Source organism: Uloborus diversus, chromosome 10 (genome assembly GCF_026930045.1).
Source record: "Uloborus diversus isolate 005 chromosome 10, Udiv.v.3.1, whole genome shotgun sequence".
NCBI lineage: Eukaryota > Metazoa > Arthropoda > Arachnida > Araneae > Uloboridae > Uloborus > Uloborus diversus.
Window position 1 is genome coordinate 101,852,514 of NC_072740.1, and position 18,639 is coordinate 101,871,152.

Consider the following 18,639-nt stretch of genomic DNA (forward strand, 5'->3'; position numbering starts at 1 on the left):
GTTAGACTTGTCAGGGATTGTCATTGCATTTCTGTGAATTGAGGAACAAAAAGGGAGGAAAGATTGAAAGTTTGAAAAAATGATAAAAATACAGTAGACTACCGATTATCCGCGAGCGGTTTATCCGCGGGGCGGATTATCCGCGAATCAATCAACAATCACGAACATGTATTTTCGCAGTAAAAAGCGAATACCAGTGGCTGTTTTTTTTTTTTTTTTTTTTTTGAAAAATTGTAAATTTACACTCAGTTGTTTTTGCTTGATTGATTGATTTAATTTTATTATTATTATTATTATTATTATTATTATTATTATTATTATTGTGCGTTCTTCATCGTACATACACTTGTTTGTTATTGAAGTTAAGTTCTGTTGTGCAAAAAAACAAAACATTTGTACTGTACTCTATATATATTTTCACTGTTTGCAGAAAGTGTTATGCATCAATACAGTTAAGAATTTGAGATAGGACAACTTTTACCTGATTTGTCCCCCATTTTATCTTTTTGCGGTTATCCGCGATTTTTATTATCCGCGGCACTTGTGCCACCCAATTCCGCGGATAATCGGGAGTTTAGTGTAAACGAAGACTGATTACAATATCCGACTTTTTAAACACGTGTTAAATATACAAGTGTTCCGGGACTTCGCGATTCTGATAACATTAACCGTGATCACATTAAGCTGCGTCTATTGTACATAATTAGTATGGATGAAATAATAAAATATTCCGCAGCACAAATTGCACCTAAAGCATTAAAGGTATTCGAAATATGTTTTTCCTTTTAAATGTCTCACTAACAGGTTTGCGCGAAAGCAGGTGTACTTATATTTAAAGAACAACAACAAAAAAAATCAACTAACAGTTAACAAACATTGAACAGTAATAAAGTAAAAAAGTGGGTAGTAAACTGCTTCCTTGACTGATAGCAGGAGCAGTTCGTATGTTACTATAATTTTCAGGTTTCTGCAGAGATCAGTATCATACATTCCTGTTTGTGAAAATTGCAACACCACGAAGGACTTACGCGAGTGAGCTGAAAATTGCAGGAAATGTAAAGTAGGACTTGATGTGTAAATGATTAGAATTGCAGACCGGTAGCGCATGCGTATGCTGAGTAGCGCCCTCTGAACGGCGGAACGAACCGAATATAAATAGACGGCTGTAGCGAGGCGTGTATGATTATCGGTGGTTATATGCTAGAATAAACGTTAACTGAATCTTTACCATGCCTCTTCGACGAAAGAAAGCGAAATTTGAGCAAATTTCGGAGTTTGAACGGGGAAGAATCGTCGGTCTTCGTGAAGCTGGATTGTCTTATCGTGCAGTAGCCGCTCGTGTGCAGCGTAACAGCAGCACAATCATGCATGTTTGGAAGCAGTGGACGGACGAGGGTCGGACAGCTCGGAAATGCGGGAGTGGACCCCGAAATGTGACGTCAGTTCGCGGTGACAGACACCTGGTGCGTATGGACCGCACAGCTTCTTCTAGACAATTGGCAGCACAGTGGTCAACATCTTCAGGTGTTTCATTGTGTGCTTCATCAATATGGAGACGTCTGCTGCAGCGTGGGCTGTGCGCAAGGATTTCTTTATACAGGATTCCTCTCAAGCAAAACCATCGCCGCCTGCGGCTACAATGGGCCAATGTGCAACGAAGCTGGCGTGCTGATTGGCAGAAGGTCGTCTTTTCTGACGAATCCCGCTTCAATTTTTGGCACCATGATGGCAGAATTCGTGTCAGACGCTATGCCGGTGAACGGCACATTCCGGAGTGCATTATCGAACGCCACAGTGGACGAACACCCGAAGTTATGGTTTGGGGTGCCATAGCATATCATGGACGATCACAATTGCTACGAGTTGTGGGCAATTTGAACAGTACCCGATACATAAACGAAGTTTTACAGCCCCAAGCTATTCCTTTCCTGCAAGGATTGACAGGGGCTGTATTCCAGCAGGATAATTCCCGTCCACATGTCGCCAGGACTGTCAAATCCTACCTTGATTCGCAGCAGGTACAGCTTCTTCCTTGGCCTGCATGTTCCCCGAATATATCACCGACTGAACATGTGTGGGATTTCGTTGAGCGGCATCTCGCTCGTGATCCTCGTCCTGTTGCTTCGAAAGACGAACTTTGGTTGCGCATACAAACAATATGGAATACTCTTCCGCAGGCAGATATTCAAACATTGCTTCACTACATGCCGAGTCGTGCAGCAGCTCTTATTGCCGCGCGTGGTGGCCACACAAAATACTAATTTCTATCTCTTTTTATTGTTTGTTTGGTTTGAAAATGTAATCATTTATTTGTACCATTACCACTAAACTGTGTATTAAATTTCATTCAACTATGATACTTACTTCATAGTGTTGCAATTTTCCCAAACAGGAGTGTACAAGTCACCGCGCAATTCTAAATTTTAAATTGCTTTCTGAGTTGTGTGATACTGATCTCTTCAGAAACCTGCAATTTATAGTAACATACCTACTGCTCCTGCTCTCAGTCGACGAAGCAGTTTGCTACCCACTTTTTTACTTTTTTTTAAAACTTTTTTACCGCTCAATGTTTGTCAAATGTTATTTAAATTTTTTTATTGTTGTTTAAATGTACACTTACTTTTGTGCAAATCTGTTAGTGAGACATTTACAAACAAAAAAATATACATGTACAGAGTGTTCCGTTTTAACCTGCAAAACCTCTATTTTCGCAACCGTTAGGTCTAGATGCATGCTTCCAATTGCAAAAATGTTCAAAATCAGATGCAGAAGTAAGTTATTGAAAGTTTAAAGTAAAAATAAAAATGAGTCAAAAAATACAAAATTTAACTTTTTATACGGGCCCCAAATGCCCTAACTTATATATAGTGAAATCATCTCCATTAAAAAATAATTCCAACACAAAAAGTTTGAAATTAGTACGACCAACATTTACCGAGATATGAAACGCAGTGTTTTGTGACTTACACTACTTTACACTTGCCGTCAATAACACCATTTACAGGAAATATAGCGGTTAGCAAGAGTGTGGTTCTGCGAATCTGATTGAGGTTTTGTAGTGTGTTTTTTGCTTATCATAACATAACATTTGCATTTATTTGGAATAACAATGAAAAATATAAATACTTTTTTTTTTTACTTCGACAACCTGTCATTCTTCTGAAAAGGCGATATGTTCCAATCTCATCCTCTGTATGGTCCCTTAAAACTTTGAACTGGAATATCTCCTTGAGTTTTGGTCGCACAAATGTCAAATTTTTTGTGTTAGTAATATCTTTCAGTGGAGATTATTTCCCTAACTATAAGTTAGAGGACCTAGGGCCCGTATAAAAAGTTAAATTTTGTATTTTTTGACTCATTTTTATTTTTGCTTCAAACTCTTAATATCTTAACTCTGCATCTGACTTTGAATATCTTTGCAATTTTAAGTATGCATCTAGGACTAACGTCATGACCAAAAGTATTGGGACACTTTCAAAAATTCCCATTTTAAAGGATTTCTCGAGAAATAAAATACCAATTGCTTTGTATCTTTTGTCACATAAAAGGTATGTTTTAGCTGTAGTTTTCCATTGAAAGTTATATCACCCATGCATTTAGGGGACCGGCCACAAATTGAGCAAAACGAACATATTTTTTGATCATCGATCATCGTAAATAGCTTAGAATAATCTGTAAATTTCACAAATTAGGAATCTTACTATGTACAATTATTTTACGTACTTTCGAGAAAATATCACTGATATTAATGAAGATATAAGCATTTCTTTCAGAAATATGAATTTTATTTGAAGGTTTTGTGCTGCTGTTACGCTGCACACGAGCGGCTACTGCACGATAAGACAATCCAGCTTCACGAAGGCCGACGATTCTCCCCCGCGCAGTAGCGGATCTTGCAACTCGAACAAAAGGGGAGAGGGGGATAACCTTGCATAGGGAGTTTCTTTTTGTGTCTAATAAAAAAAAAAAAAAACTAGGATGCCAGAGTTACGCGCGTTGGTTAATAAGAGCGTTAGAGGGTCTTTTCTTCGTTTTTGCGAGTTCTCTCAATCTCGGGAGGGGAGGAGGAGGCATCGCTCTGAGAGGGACAGGCACTCTTGTTTGAACAATATGAAATTTTCTCTACGAGGGGTCCTTCCTTTATCCCTCTCCAACAATTTAAGACTTTAAATACGTATTAGGTTTTTTACTTATGAAAGAAACTTATATACACTGAAGAATATAAATACTTTCTCGAACATTTTAAAGGTCTGGAAACACCACAAGTACCTCAAATGGATATACAGGGTGTCCTGAAATAAACTGACTGTTTTCAAAAATTTATAACAGGAAAACGGTTAATGATAAAAAAAATAATTCCTGCAGAAAATTCAAGTGGTGCACTGTGAATTTGTTTCCCCACAGTTGCAAATTTTAGTTCAAAAATTTTACCATAGATGGCGCTGCAGATTGTAAGCCCATAAATCAAAGAAAGATACCAAATTACATCATAGTTTTTCAAAAAGTGTTTTAAATGAACAAAATTACATAACAATATTTTAAAAATGTCTACCGTTGGCTGCAATTACATGTCGCAATGGGAGAAAAAATAGATGAATTTCAGTTCTTCCTTTTTGACTTATGGGCTTACTATATGAAGCGACACCCGTTGAAAAAATTTTGAACTGAAATTCAGAACTCATGGGTGGGTAGGGATTTACGGCCCATTACATGAATTTTCTGCAAAAAATTGTTTTTTATCATTAACCGTTTTCCAATTATAAATTTTTGAAATCAGTCTCTCAGTCTATTTCAGAACAACATGTAAAACTTCAAGTTACCACCCCATAGCCGGAGCCAGTGGCGTAGCTAGGGTGGGGCGGTCAGCCTCGGGCGGCACTTTTTTTGGGGCGAAAATTTCACTTTTGATGCGAAAAAAATCAACTCATTTTCCAAATAAGGAAATCATGCTTTTGATACATTACTGGAGGCAAAAAAAGATAATGGTCTTTGAACGGTAAGGTTTTGGTGCGACTATAATAATAAAATTACTCTAATACAATAAATTTCATAACATTTTGTTATATGATGAAGCTACCACATGATTTTTAGAAAGTTCCTTGGAAACTACCTTATTATTAAAAAAAAAAAACTTTCTTTTAAAGGAAAGTGACACAAGAGTAAGCGGAGAGAGATCTCAAATGGCAGGCGATTTCTTGGTTTATTTTCAGGAGAACATTATCTGTTTCAACAATTGCTTTGATTGGTCATTGATTACAAAATTTTCATCTAGACGGAATGAATTTTACTCGTATGTTCATTTTAAAAAGCACTTATTCACAACTCAAATAATAATTGCTTTTATTACTGTTTTATATCAACAAATTCCTATAAACAATGAGTTTCACATTTAGTCATTCATTTTAATAAAAGGTTTTTAGCCAGTAAAATTATGTCTCGGCAAAGCCTTTCACATTTTCTCGTACACTGTAAAAATGATTCAGAAACGTTCCTGGAAAATAATGGGCAGCTGATGTGCCCAATTTCTGCCAGTAACATATTTTGCAAAAACCAGGAAAATTTTACGCTAAAAATCAGAAACTTTCCTGATATTATATTTGAATCTTTCTGAAGTTTATGAAAATCTCGCCGGTCAGAATTGCAAGTAAGAACCACGCATCTCCCATGCCTGAAATTCTTGCTCTGCAAAGCTGCAGCTATCCAAAGACCTATTTGCTCTTTGGGAGCTTAGACAATCAGGGTGGGCCGTAATCGGTCTAAAGACGACACGCCTAATAAATACACTCAGTTCATCTTTAAATTGGTAGCTAAACATATTTTTCACACCAGTGAGGAGTCTGCATGCATGCAACTTGAAGCAATTCAGGAACATTTTTTGCGAGTATACTTGTTTTTACGGGAAAACATGTAGAGACTAGTGATGGGCATAATCGAGTTCTCATAATCGAATCACTCGATTATTCAAGATCATTCGAGAACTCGATTACCACGAGTTCTCGATTATCGTATCTCGAGTTCTCGATTATCACTTCTCGAGTTCTCGAGCGATGAACTTCTCGAGTACTCGAGCGATGAACTTCTCGAGTTCTCGATTATCACTTTTCGAGTTCTCGAGCGATGAACTTCTCGAGTTCTCGATTATCACTTTCTGAGAACTCGAGTGATCAACTGCTCAAGTTCTCAATTGTCACTTTCCGAGTGCTCGAGCGATCAACTGCTCGAGTTCTCGCTTTGAACTTCTCGAGATATTGAGTTCTCGAGATGTCAATCACTCGAGCAGTGTATTCTTCGATCGATTTGATATAGTTGACAATCGATTTGGTATAGTCTCAATATAGTTGACTTCTGACAAGGGTGCCCACCTATGGAGGGGGGGGTGTCATGGCGCAGACTGTGCTATTGACATTTTTAGGTGGGAGGTGTTTTAAGGGGTATTTTTCTCATTTGTTGGGTGGAGGTCTCTGCGATATTGAGGTTGGGGGGGGGGGGGGGGGGGGCTTGACTTCAGGGCGGGTGGGCACCCTTGCTTCTGAAGTGTTTTAGTTGCAGGGGCGGATCCGTCATTTAGTTGGTCAAAGGGCTGGCTTTGAAAAGTTAATGATTTTACTTATGAATGAGCATGGTTTTTTCTGTCTTCCGAAAAAATTTGCATTGAAACCTTTTAACCTTTCTCCCAGAAAGACTGGCTGCGCTGAGGAGCCCACAGGGGAGGTGGGTCATTGCGCAGACTGCGCCATTGAAATTCCTAATGGACGTTAGCCTTTTGTAGGAAGTGTCCTTCTTGAGGGGGTGAGAGGATCCCTAATTTTAAAAAGTGTGCCAGCACACTTGAGGAATAGATACCCTTGCGATCTAAATGGTATTACAATCAAATAATTGCCTTTCGAATGTTTCATTCGAATAGTGTATACATATTGAATGTATACTGTTGAATGCTTGATTATCAAATGATTCTTTGGGGATGCTGGTAGTCTAATGATATGTTTTGAGCGAAAGGTGTTAATGAATGAACACATGGACGGGTCTGTGGGAGACATGTGTTGTGTGTCCCAATGATGGAAGTAAAGGTTGGAGGCGCTTATAAGGTTCTAACTTGAAAGGAATTAAAATTATAGTTCAGGTAAAAAGGGGGAATACTTAAGTTGAAAACCTGAGGGGACGTCTTCCCCCTTACGTTCACCTTCGACTATACGATTGGGTAATGATACAAGTGTAATAGGCAATAACAAACGTTTTAGAGCCCAAATATACAGATCACTGCAGACACGTGTTTCGGGGTTTCAAGGAACCCTTTTTTCAATGCAAAATAGTGAGATTGTGGATGTAAGGACATTACTGGATGTCTTTACGGACCATTCATTAATTACGTAAGGGTCCCGAGGGGATGGGGTTGGAAAAATGTCTACATACTTTGGGGGAGGAGAGGGGTTCAAACGCATTCTTACGCAGTATTTTCCAAGCCGATGTTTCATTTGCGTCTGGAAAATAAAAACGTATTAGGATGACTGTTTTTCATTTGTTTTACGAAGAATTAATTATGTAAAACATAATAAAAGAATTGCACTATGTATGGCATGTTTTATTTTTAACTACTATCGCATCATATACAAAAAAAAAAATGTCGAAAACACATTCAGTCTAGATTCCAACTTTTTAGTAAATATTTCTTCACACAAAAAGGTTTAATTTAATAATAGTGAATTAAATTTCGATTCCAGTGATATTAGATTAGTTATTTCATTATTTCGAAAATCGAAATGGAATCTTACGTAATAATAGGGGGAGGGGTTTGAAAAACCTTACGTACCCTTACATGGGGGAAGAAGTCAAAAATGGTCAAAATCATTCATACGTAACAAAGGAATGGCCCCTTATATGTAAAAGCTTACTATTTTGTTGAAAAAAGGGTGCCTTAAAACTCCAAAACACGTTTCTGCATTACTCTGTATATTTGGGATACAAAACGTTTGTTATTTCATGTTACTTCTCGGCACAAAGGTACTTAGTTATTTCTTAATAAAACAAGTGGTTAACTTCTCGTGTAATTCATTCCTATGGATGCAAATAAGAGGGGAGGGGGGGGGAGTTTTGACGTAAACTGCGGGATTGTAATTTTTAGGGGATTTTGTCTCTTTTGGGGGTATTGCTCTTGGTTGAAGAGCTTCATAGGTGGTGCCCTTTGCTCTTGGAATGGATTATTTTTAAAATCGAATGATTGCTTTTCTCTTGCTTTATTCGGATGGGGTAGTAGTTGAATGTTTGGCTTCGAATTTTCGATAATTGAGAGATTCCTTAATAATCGAACGATATTTTTAGAACGAAAATTGTTAATTATCATATGAGCGGATTTATGGAGGGGCATGTGTTGTGTGAGTGGCGGATACAATGGAGGGTCGTGGGGGTCATGACCCCCTCCCTGAACTCTCGAGAATAGTATCCGTACACATTGTGTTCAAATAATTTATGCATAAAATGCAAACGATGAGAGTATCTTATCTTTTCAATACATCAATTATTTTTCAAAGAAAATATTTGAACTACTACTTTGTTTTATTGCTTATGAAATTAATTTGCAACGTTTATCCCCAATTATGTGCCTTATTCCTGACCGATTTGGGGCTTTTTATTGTCCTCAAAAAAGTTTCGGAATTTTTTCGTACTTAAAACGGGAATTTCGTTCATGGGGGAGGGCTTTCTTCAGCATGACCCCCAACCCCCTTCAAATGGTTTTCTGTATCCGCCCCTGGTGTGATCCGGTGGTGAAATCTTGAAACAAAGGATAGAGAAATGTTTTCCATACTGTTTTGAACTTGACAGTTATTAAGATTAAATACGTACGTATGTACAATTTTTATTAAAAAGTGAGGGATAATGATAATATGGGCTAGTCGTTGGGCGACACTAGCAGGTTTAAACTTGAGAGTTGTTAAACTTAAAAATATATTGAACCGGTATCAAGGGCTTCCATATAGGGGGGGGGGCAAATGGGGGCTCAAGACCATTCCCCCTTCTTTGAAATAAGGACATCCTTGCTTTTAGTACTTTTTTTTTTTCCAAAAATGTAAAATCATTTCTTCTCCAGCCATTAATGAATAAGTTATTAAAAATGTCAAATTTTAATAACTCTAATCTGTACTGAAATCGGTTTCTATGGGGAAAATATCCTATTAAACCATAGGGAAAATATCTGAGCCCCCCCCCCCACCTTAAAATTTTGCATATGGGCGCCCTTGACTGATATGGTACAAACCGTGTAGTTGAAAATAATGTAGTCTTAGCCCTTTTTCGGATTATCGTTTCTTGGGGGAGGGGGGATTGTCATAAAAAGCGCGCCATTGCTCACAGGGACGGACGGACACCCCTGTCATTCTATAAGGTTACTGAATCAAATAACTGCTTCTGCTTTTTTTTGAATGGGGTTACTCAGAGAGCACACTTCGTTGAGTAAACGTTTTAAAGCGATTGTTAACGCTGTGGCAGCCATGTTAAAACGTTTATGAAATGTTTAAACGCAAGGTGATTATAAAACAGTGGTGTCCCCCCCCCCCCCATTGGCGATGACACTCATCCCTCAAATGCGACGTTGAACCCCCTAAAATAAATTAAAGCCCGCTTAAGTTACCCTCTCCTCTTCAGAACTTCAATGACGAGGTCTGCGCCATTTACCCCCCTCCCCCGCGCTCTCTCTTGTATAATATATTGTTTGTTGTGGAATGCTCGGTTATCGAGCATCTCGGATGATTTGTAAACCGAATACGTAATCTGCTTTTCAGAGAAACTTGACAATCAATTTTAACCTTTTTGATTACCAGAGCGCACGGAAAATGAAACGTAGCTACGGAACCTTAAGTTCCGAAATGGACCGTTGCGAGCCTAAGCATTTTCAGCAGTTTTGCCTCAACTTTACAACCCCCCCCCCCCATAAAATAAGCACACTAATTGACTAAATTTTTTTAAGTTGAGTAAATAATATACTAATCAACATTTACGAAACTATAAGGAATATGACATAAATAGAAGCGAGTAAAACAAGAAAAATACTTAAATTTAACTACCCACGCGAAAATAAATGCTACGCACACAAGAAGTCACAAATATCTTGCGTATGTAATTTCAAAAAAAAAAAAAAAAAACAATCTGTATAAAATGTAATTTTTATTTAAAAAATTGGGCCGAAGAGTGGAAGCTAAAATTAATCCCACACGACAAACTTCAATATTTCTTTTTAATGCACTCAGAAACATTTCAACTTCACTCCCAACACTTTTACTGTTATTGCATATTCCTAAAGTAGACGAATGAAAAATAAAAATAAAAAAGAGCGGATCAAGAAAGAAAAAAAAAATCATGAACTTCAATGCACTTCAAGCCACACTTGTACACTTTGAAATGCGTCGGGAATCCCACTCCTCTGGAAAACGCAATCAGAAATATTTTACCCTCCCTCCTCATGTATTAGTCAGATAAATATACTTAACTACTCTTAACAAGAACATCAAAAAAAAAAAAAAGCAAAGCTATAAACTAGGAAAGAAAGAGTACTTTTGCGCAGAGCAACTATTCCCCTACTGGTTTACATTATTAACTTCGTGTTTGAGAGCCCGAAACCATTCGAAATAATCACGTGATAACTGAAAATCATTAGTTTAAATGCATAACCGTTCGAATAAATCACTCAGTCGCCCAAATGCCGAGCTCCTAGTTTCTGACAAGCTAACAGGGAATCTAGTCGAACTTCATCCCCCAAGGATTGCGACCCCAAAATGAAGACTAAAGGTGTATCTGCTCATTTTATCGGAAAAGAACAAAAAACTAGACCCACTTAAATGTAAAAACTAGAATTTTTCATGGAATTTGGGGGGAGTGGTATTGATCCCCCTTCTAAATGAGTGGTGTAAATACCCCCCCCCCTCAACTTAACCTAAAACTTCTAAAAGCCGCTAGGGTTCACCCCTTATTATGCCCCTAAATGGTAGGCTAAATGTCACATTCCTATCTCGAGCGCACCCCTGCCAAAACAACTCAGGAATTCAACTGAAGTCAAGGGAGTCCACCTCCCCCCTTTCGCAGGGCGATGGCGCACCCTCTCAAATGTTACGGAGCATCCGTCTAGAAAGAGCTCTCATCCCCTCCCGAAATGAGATTTAAAAAAAAAAACTCTCAAAAAACCGCTTCTAAAAATTTTGGTTTCGCAGGCTGCACCCTGGACCCCCTCCCCCCTTCCGAAAATGAGATTAAAAAAAACCCTCTCAAAAAACCGGCTCTAAAAATTTTAGTTGCACAGGCTGCGCCATGCCCCACCCCCTTCTAGTGGGCACCCCCGTAGCAGTCAACTCAATTTTGGAAAAGCTCAGAAAATGAACTACTCGAGTACTCGATTCAAACGTCTCGAGATCTCGATTTGAAACATCTCGAGATCTCGATTTAAAACATCTCGAGATCTCGAGAAGTCAATCGCTCGAGTACTCGATTCAAAAGATCTCGAGAAGTCAATCGCTCGAGTACTCGATTTCAAAGATCTCGAGAAGTCAATCGCTCGAGTACTCGATTCGGAAGATCTCGAGAAGTCAATCGCTCAAGTTCTCGATTTCAAAAGATCTCGATTATCAATCACTCGAGTGATCGACTTAAAAAGATCTCGATTATCAATCACTCGATTATCAGAAGTACTCGATTCCCGAGATCTCGATTATCAAAAGATCTCGATTATGCCCATCACTAGTAGAAACCCCTGAAATCCCGCAACGTTCCACGGAAATAATCAGCAACGTTTCAGAATTTTTTTAGTGTACATCAAAAGTAATGATTTTTGATGCACAACCTTTTCGTCTCATGAATCACAGTACGGTTAATCGAATGCAAAGGGCCTCTTTATCTTATCATCCTTTATCAGTAAAAAAGAGCATCATACAAATTTGGTAATATAACAGTACGGGATCTAGGGAAGGGGAGAGGGTAATTCTTGCTTGTACCCTGGGTGGCAACTTTGGAGTTTGTCAACATTAAGTGATTCGCTCAAACATGGATCCAAAAGGGAGTTCTAACTCCCTTTGAGATACCAAAGAGATCCGAAATTTGAGTTTCTAAAACTTTAAATTAGGAAAATTTCCCCGACCTTTACTCTCCTCCCTACTGTTCCAAAGCTTAAAATGCATTTTCAGGACTTCAATTTTGAAACTTTTCCGGAGGAGAGCCACTAGCCATCCCTTTCTCCCGTAACTTGGCCAAATATAGCCTAAAACAGCATTTTGGGGGCTCCATTTTCACCCCCCCCTTTTCGGTGTCTAACGTTGCCAAAGATAGTTTTAAAATGTGTTTTTAGGTCGGAGAATTCTGATCCCACTGAAGACAGCTTAAAATTGCGTTGTTAAATATCACCTCAATAAATCTCACATTTTTCGGGAAGAGCAGTCGAACCATCGTATCCTTTAACGTCATTAAACAGCACAAAAGTGCAGTCTTATACCTTCAGACTCGAAAAAATTACAACGGATAACGCCCACAACACCCCTTCATATCTCATCTTTTACCCAAATATTTTAGTTTTTAAAACTTCAATACCAATAAATTCCTGAGGGCAGTCAAACCCTGACCATTACTGTAGCGTCATTAAAATGTATATTTAAGACACCAACGTCGAACTTTTTAATCCCCATCTCATCCAATGTCTCCAAAAATAGCTTAAAGTTGGGTTTTTTAAACTTCAATTTCAGAAAAATTCTAAGGAATTGACCCCAAATGTGCACGAAATCACCGAACGTCATCACAGTTGGCTCCAAATTTCGTTTCTAGACATTTCTGAGGGAAGCCCGAAAAGTCTATTTTTTCTCAATGATGAAGAGCTTAAAATGAGCAACAGTTTCGAAAGAAATTTCGAGAGGGGAAACTCCCCTCTGAACTCTCTCTCATAACGCGGTCTGTCAAACAACGGTTGAAGCCGCGTTTTTAGGACCTCATTTTCAAAAAGTTTTCATAGGAGACGGGAAAGCCATCTGACTTCTTAACATTTTGTGGAAACATTTGACCACCCGCTTACGCCACCAAAGATAGCCTTACAATTGCATTTTTGAAACTCCAAAATTGAAAAATATCTAGAGAGCTTCCGAACGTTCCCTGTTATCTTTAACGTCATCAAAGGTAGCCTAAAATCGATTTCAAGTTTGAAAATATTTTGGGAGGAAAATCCAGTCTTTGTTAGAGTTAGAGTAAGGGGAAGCTCTTACTCTACTGGATACAGCCTACATATTACGTGTTTTTCAGTTTAGTTGAAAAACTTTCCGGACAGCTCCCCCGAACCTTCCCCAATCTTTTCACGTATCCGAAGATAGCTTAAAATTGCTTTTTTAACACTTCAATTTCGAAAAATTTCCTTGAGAAGTCCCAACTCCCTAACTTCACCCAAAAAAGCATAAAACTGATTTTAATTTTGGAAAAGAAAAAAAAACAATCGGGAGGAGAATTTTTGTCGACTTACGTTACTAAAAATTACCTAAAAATTCCAATTTTTGACTTAACTTTTCGGTGGGGCTCTCATTTTTTTTCTTCTACAAGAAAAATATGAAGAAAAAAAATAAGTTTATTTTCTTCTTGATTAAAATCTTATTATTACTTCAAATACTTTTGACTCTTTAATGTACTATTTCCCATCAAAAGGGCGGCAAATTAAGGAACCGCCCCGAGTGGCAGAAAGTGTAGCTACGCCACTGGCCGGAGCTAAGGTGGAACTGCAAGCAAACAACGGAAAGGTCAGTTACAGCATCCAAAGATTGCAGCTGCGCTCTAGCTTTGTGCTCATCAGTCTGGAGTATAGCAAAAACCACGGTCAGGCAAAGAACCTCATATAAAGCAGAATCAATTATCACATTGGTAGGTAAAAATTAGGACTTGACCCATGCATCGGCGCCGATGATTCAGAAATTTAGCCATCGGCTTACATGGAGAAAACATCGGTCCATCGGCCTTAAAAAACATGTAAATGCCGATGTATAGACGGTGTTTTTTTTTTTTTTTTTTCGGAAAAGAAGAGTACCTAACTTTTTTATTCAGTGGCGTAATTATGGGATCTAGCGCCACTGGTGACCTTAAGAAATTGCGCCCGCCCCCTAAAGTCGCCACATAGGAAATCACCAGAGGTCATTGTTACCTCCCCCCCCCCCTTTTTTTGGAACATTTTGATTAATTGATTCGACAAATAGGAGACAGCATTGTAATTTTTTTTTTCTTATTTTCTCTTTTAGAATTATTTTCAATAATTCTAAAACGGGGTAAAATGGGAATTTCATTCTGCAAATTTAGTATTTTCCCCTTCCCATAAATTTTAGTTCTCCCTCTACCATTTCACATAAATTCAATAAAACCAAACACATTTTCGCCCCTGATGACAATATTAAATGACGAGTCACCAGCTTAGTACATATAACTCATTTAAAAAATATCGTCTTTTGAACCAAAACTTGATACGACTCAAAGTCAAGTAAATTACAGGTACAAAACATCATAATTAATACTAAAGCAATAATGATTATAAGAAACACAGTAATACTAGTTATGAAACGAAATCACTTCCTTACAGCATATTCAAAATTGAAGAATTTTCAAAATAGGAAGTTGAAGCTCACTTGTTAAAAAAAAGGTTTATTTATTAATTAGTTTATTTATTTTTTATTTTTATTTTTTTTTTTTTTTTACACAACATCCAACTTTCGGTATCTGACTATCGAAGTACAAACAGTGCTTTAAAAAAAATTTCTCGTTCGAAATCTCGCCCCGTTGTTACTTATTTTAGGAAGATTGACTTATTGTCGGTACTTGGTACGATTTTTTAAACAATCGCGAAATTTGCGACAGTTGTTTTAAAGAAAGTTTGGATAATAATTCCCCCCCCCTCCCGACTTTGAGAAATAGGTACGTACTTATTATTCGTTTATTCGTTTTTGAAAAAGAAACATTTTTGCCAAATGTGGAGACACTTTCGATGACCATAAAACCGCAGCCCAAAAAATTCCATTCGAAATGTTTTCAAAATGAGTTACGAAAGTTCGGGGATTTTTTAAATCGTGGAAGAATGCTAATTGTTTTCTAAGTAGAGCAATTAACTAGTTGAAGTAATATCGCGAAAGAAGTGGCATGAAGAGTTGAAAACAGAAGACTTGCTTATTTTAAGTGGATAGGAATGACCGATTTCAGGTCAACTTATGGGCACCATGGAGTTAAATTCGGTTTTCTCAAATAAATCTAAACTCGCATCGGTGTATCCAACCGAAATCAACTGGAGTAGAGTTCCACATACAACATGGCTTAGTATAGTGCAGGGTGGGGCAGGGGTGGCCCCTAAATATCGCGAAGATCCCCCAAAAGCAAGAGTCCCCAACTAAAAATGAAAAATACCCCTCAAAACAGCCCCTCCTAAAAATTTCAATCTTGCAGATTGCGCCATGACCCCCCCCCCCCTAGGTGGGCACCCTTGGGGTGGGGCGCAGTTCGTGCTGCCCAGGGAAGTCTCTTCAATTTTTCATTCTTCTGTCTGTTATTTTTGAGAGGAAAAAAAACTTCTTTTGTATCCACAAAAGAAAAGTGCTTGTATAAGATTATGTCAGTGTTCGAAAACCAATGCCTTATACATTGACTACATGTTTTTTCACCGTTTAAATATATATATATCCCCTCTAACTCTTTTTCTTGCGAGTTTTTATTTTTTCTTATTTATTATTATTATTATTATTTTAACATTTTTGAAATTCTATGATCAAAAAAAAAACTCACTGCTTTTACTTACCTAATTTTTACTGCATAGTTAAAAGTAAGTACAGAATAGGGCTCGAAGTCAGCAACGGGACCAACACCAATTTTGGATTTCGAAGCATGCCGAATTTTGAGTCACTGCCGAAATTTTCCCAACATGCATAACAGACACTTATCAAACAATCACTTTGTTTAAAGTTTTAAGAATTTTATGCGCTTCAATTGAAAAAATTCCCGTATATGTTAAGGTGCAAATTGAGCAATTTTGTACAAAAAATGGGATTCAAATTTGGGGGGTCCCCCTGTGCCGGGGAAAAAAATTTCCGACATTTTTCTTACCGAAAAAAATGAAAATCTCGTTATTTTCCGGATTTTTTACTTAACTTTGTTAACTTAACACTAAATAAATAAATACCCTCATATTCTGACGTATAATCTGGCCCTTAATTGAAGACTTCAACCACAGCAAAAGTTCTTTCGTAAGTGCGAGAAATACCGAATTCAGGGTTTATATAGTAACTAGCTGCAAAACCCGGCCAAGGACGTAGCCAAGGGGTGGGTCCATGGGGTCCGGACCCCCCCCCTTCCCGAAAGACCCCTCTCCTTTTTTCTCAATTGTTGCATCTCGCATCAACAAAATTTTTCCGAAAGACAATGATTTTATAAAAGGCAGCATTCTCCCCTTAAATATTCCCAGTAATCGGCAATTTTCTCAGCGCTTGATTCAATTCAGAACACGAGAACCTCGTGCAACAACTGCAGGTTCCCAATTTTTCGTCCTTTTTTTGCTGTGTCACCTACTCCGTCCGAAACGGGGAAATGTCCCTTTCGACTTTCAAACCAGCTGGGTCCTGTGACCTTGAAATTCAGCCCCTCTCCTTGGTCCATCAAATTGCCATTGGCAAAGTAAAAACAAGCATTTATTGCCACTTCCGCCGTATCCCACATTCTCATTGGCGTGGTTTTCTTTATTTCTTTCTCTCTTCTTTTTGGATTTTCGTGGATTTCGTAGACGCATGTTGTACGAAAGACAGTCAGAGTGAGGTGCGTTCCTGGTGAATCAGTAAATTGAATTCCGATTCTTTTCTGTTTTAACACGCAGTTTTTATCTACGTCATACTTATAGGTAACATATCTTGAACAAAATTGTATGCAAAAGAAAATTAAGTTTACCCAAACTAGGTAAGTCGTAGTGCTCCCTTTTAAAGTTTTCTTGATAATACGAGCAATTTTACGTGTTAATGTGTTTTCCATTTAAAAACTAATTTTAGATTCTAAGCCAGCAGTGAAAAAAGAAATTCTACACATTTCGTGTGCTTGAGGATGAGAAAAATAATTATTGTTTTTTTTTTTTCATTTTAACTCTATATTTTTGGCATGGTTCATTTCAGATTCATTTTATTTTTTGATAAAAATTTTATTTGAACTTTTAGATTACTTTTAACATCTCTCTCCTTTCTGAGTAACAAATTACGTAGATTTTTTTCTGATGTTTTCCCCCCAATATTTAAGCATGATCATAAAACATATTAAATGCCCAAAAAAAGAAAAAAAAAAAAAAATTCGTGTTTGAAGGTAAAATAAATAAAATAAATGAATAAATAAAACTTGAAGTTGATGTAGCAAACTTTTTACGGTATAAAAATTGTATAGAAAAATTAAATTGAAAATTACTTGAATATTTTACTGTGATCAGTTTATGAAATTACAAGTTCGGCCATATTAAGGCATGTAATAAGTAATTTATTAGAAATTATTACTTTTAAATCTTACTGAATTGTGATTCTATGATCCCAAAAGAAAAACAGTTAGTTTTTAATTGACGAAAAAAAATTTTATTCAATGTTGTTCCATAAAACATATTTGTATTTGCATCATTGGAACACATTTTCTGATTGTTATTCACTGGCTTTGTACTAAGGAGTTATTTAATTAGCATCTATGCATCCATCTTTAGTAAATTGTGAAGGTAGCATTAAACGTAACAAAAAACAGGCATGTGCATTTAACTATAAATTACTAGGTGAAAATTATCGCTCTTTATACTGCGTTACAAGCAAAGAAACAAAAAAGGTGAATACGAGGTAAATGTTTTTGAGCTTTTCTTTTATATATTGCCTTTTTTTTAAACACTTAGTTTCTTCAAGCTAAAGATATTTACTATTTCCTGCAATAGAGTGTTTTGCTAACATCGTATTGAAGAAAAAAAAATCATTACCTGCGTCGTAAAATATGATATGTACTGTTGTTAAAATTAACAACATGTTGTTAAAATTACACAGATGCTTAATTTAATTCATTAGGTATACATTCCATTAATCGTCATGTAAAAGATCCCTTAGGTCGTTTGACTGTGAATACTCTTGACAAAATTAAATTCCTTTTGCACTTTCGCATCGAAGAGAGCTTAGGTGTTTCCATCTGGTGGAAGCTGGGCATCAAATTTTCCTGTGACATTCACATCCGCGCCTTAAGGGTGGCATATGAATGACTGGATGCCATATCGTTGGTTCGCACTTGTTCCGCAAAAGGCTAAAGCCTCTAACACAGCCCCGTTAGAAAGAAAAAAAATAATGATAAAATACGCCTTTTCCGATATTTAATTTTTTTTCGAACAGCTTTCACCCTTTTTAGAAATAGCGACTTCACTTGAGAACACCATTTAGTTCTTGCTTCTCTTTTTTTTTCCAGCTAACTGAAATCACTGTGTCAGTTGGCTGAAGAAAGAAAATATATATATATATATAAAATGGTTGCAACAAAGGAAGCCTCCGTCCCTCCAAGAGTTAATAGTTTGTTCAAGCTTTTAATTGATGATTAGGAATGATAATTAGAAAACGGATAAGATTGGAAATATCATTCTATTTCGTGTTATCAAAAGAATATTATAAATGTAAA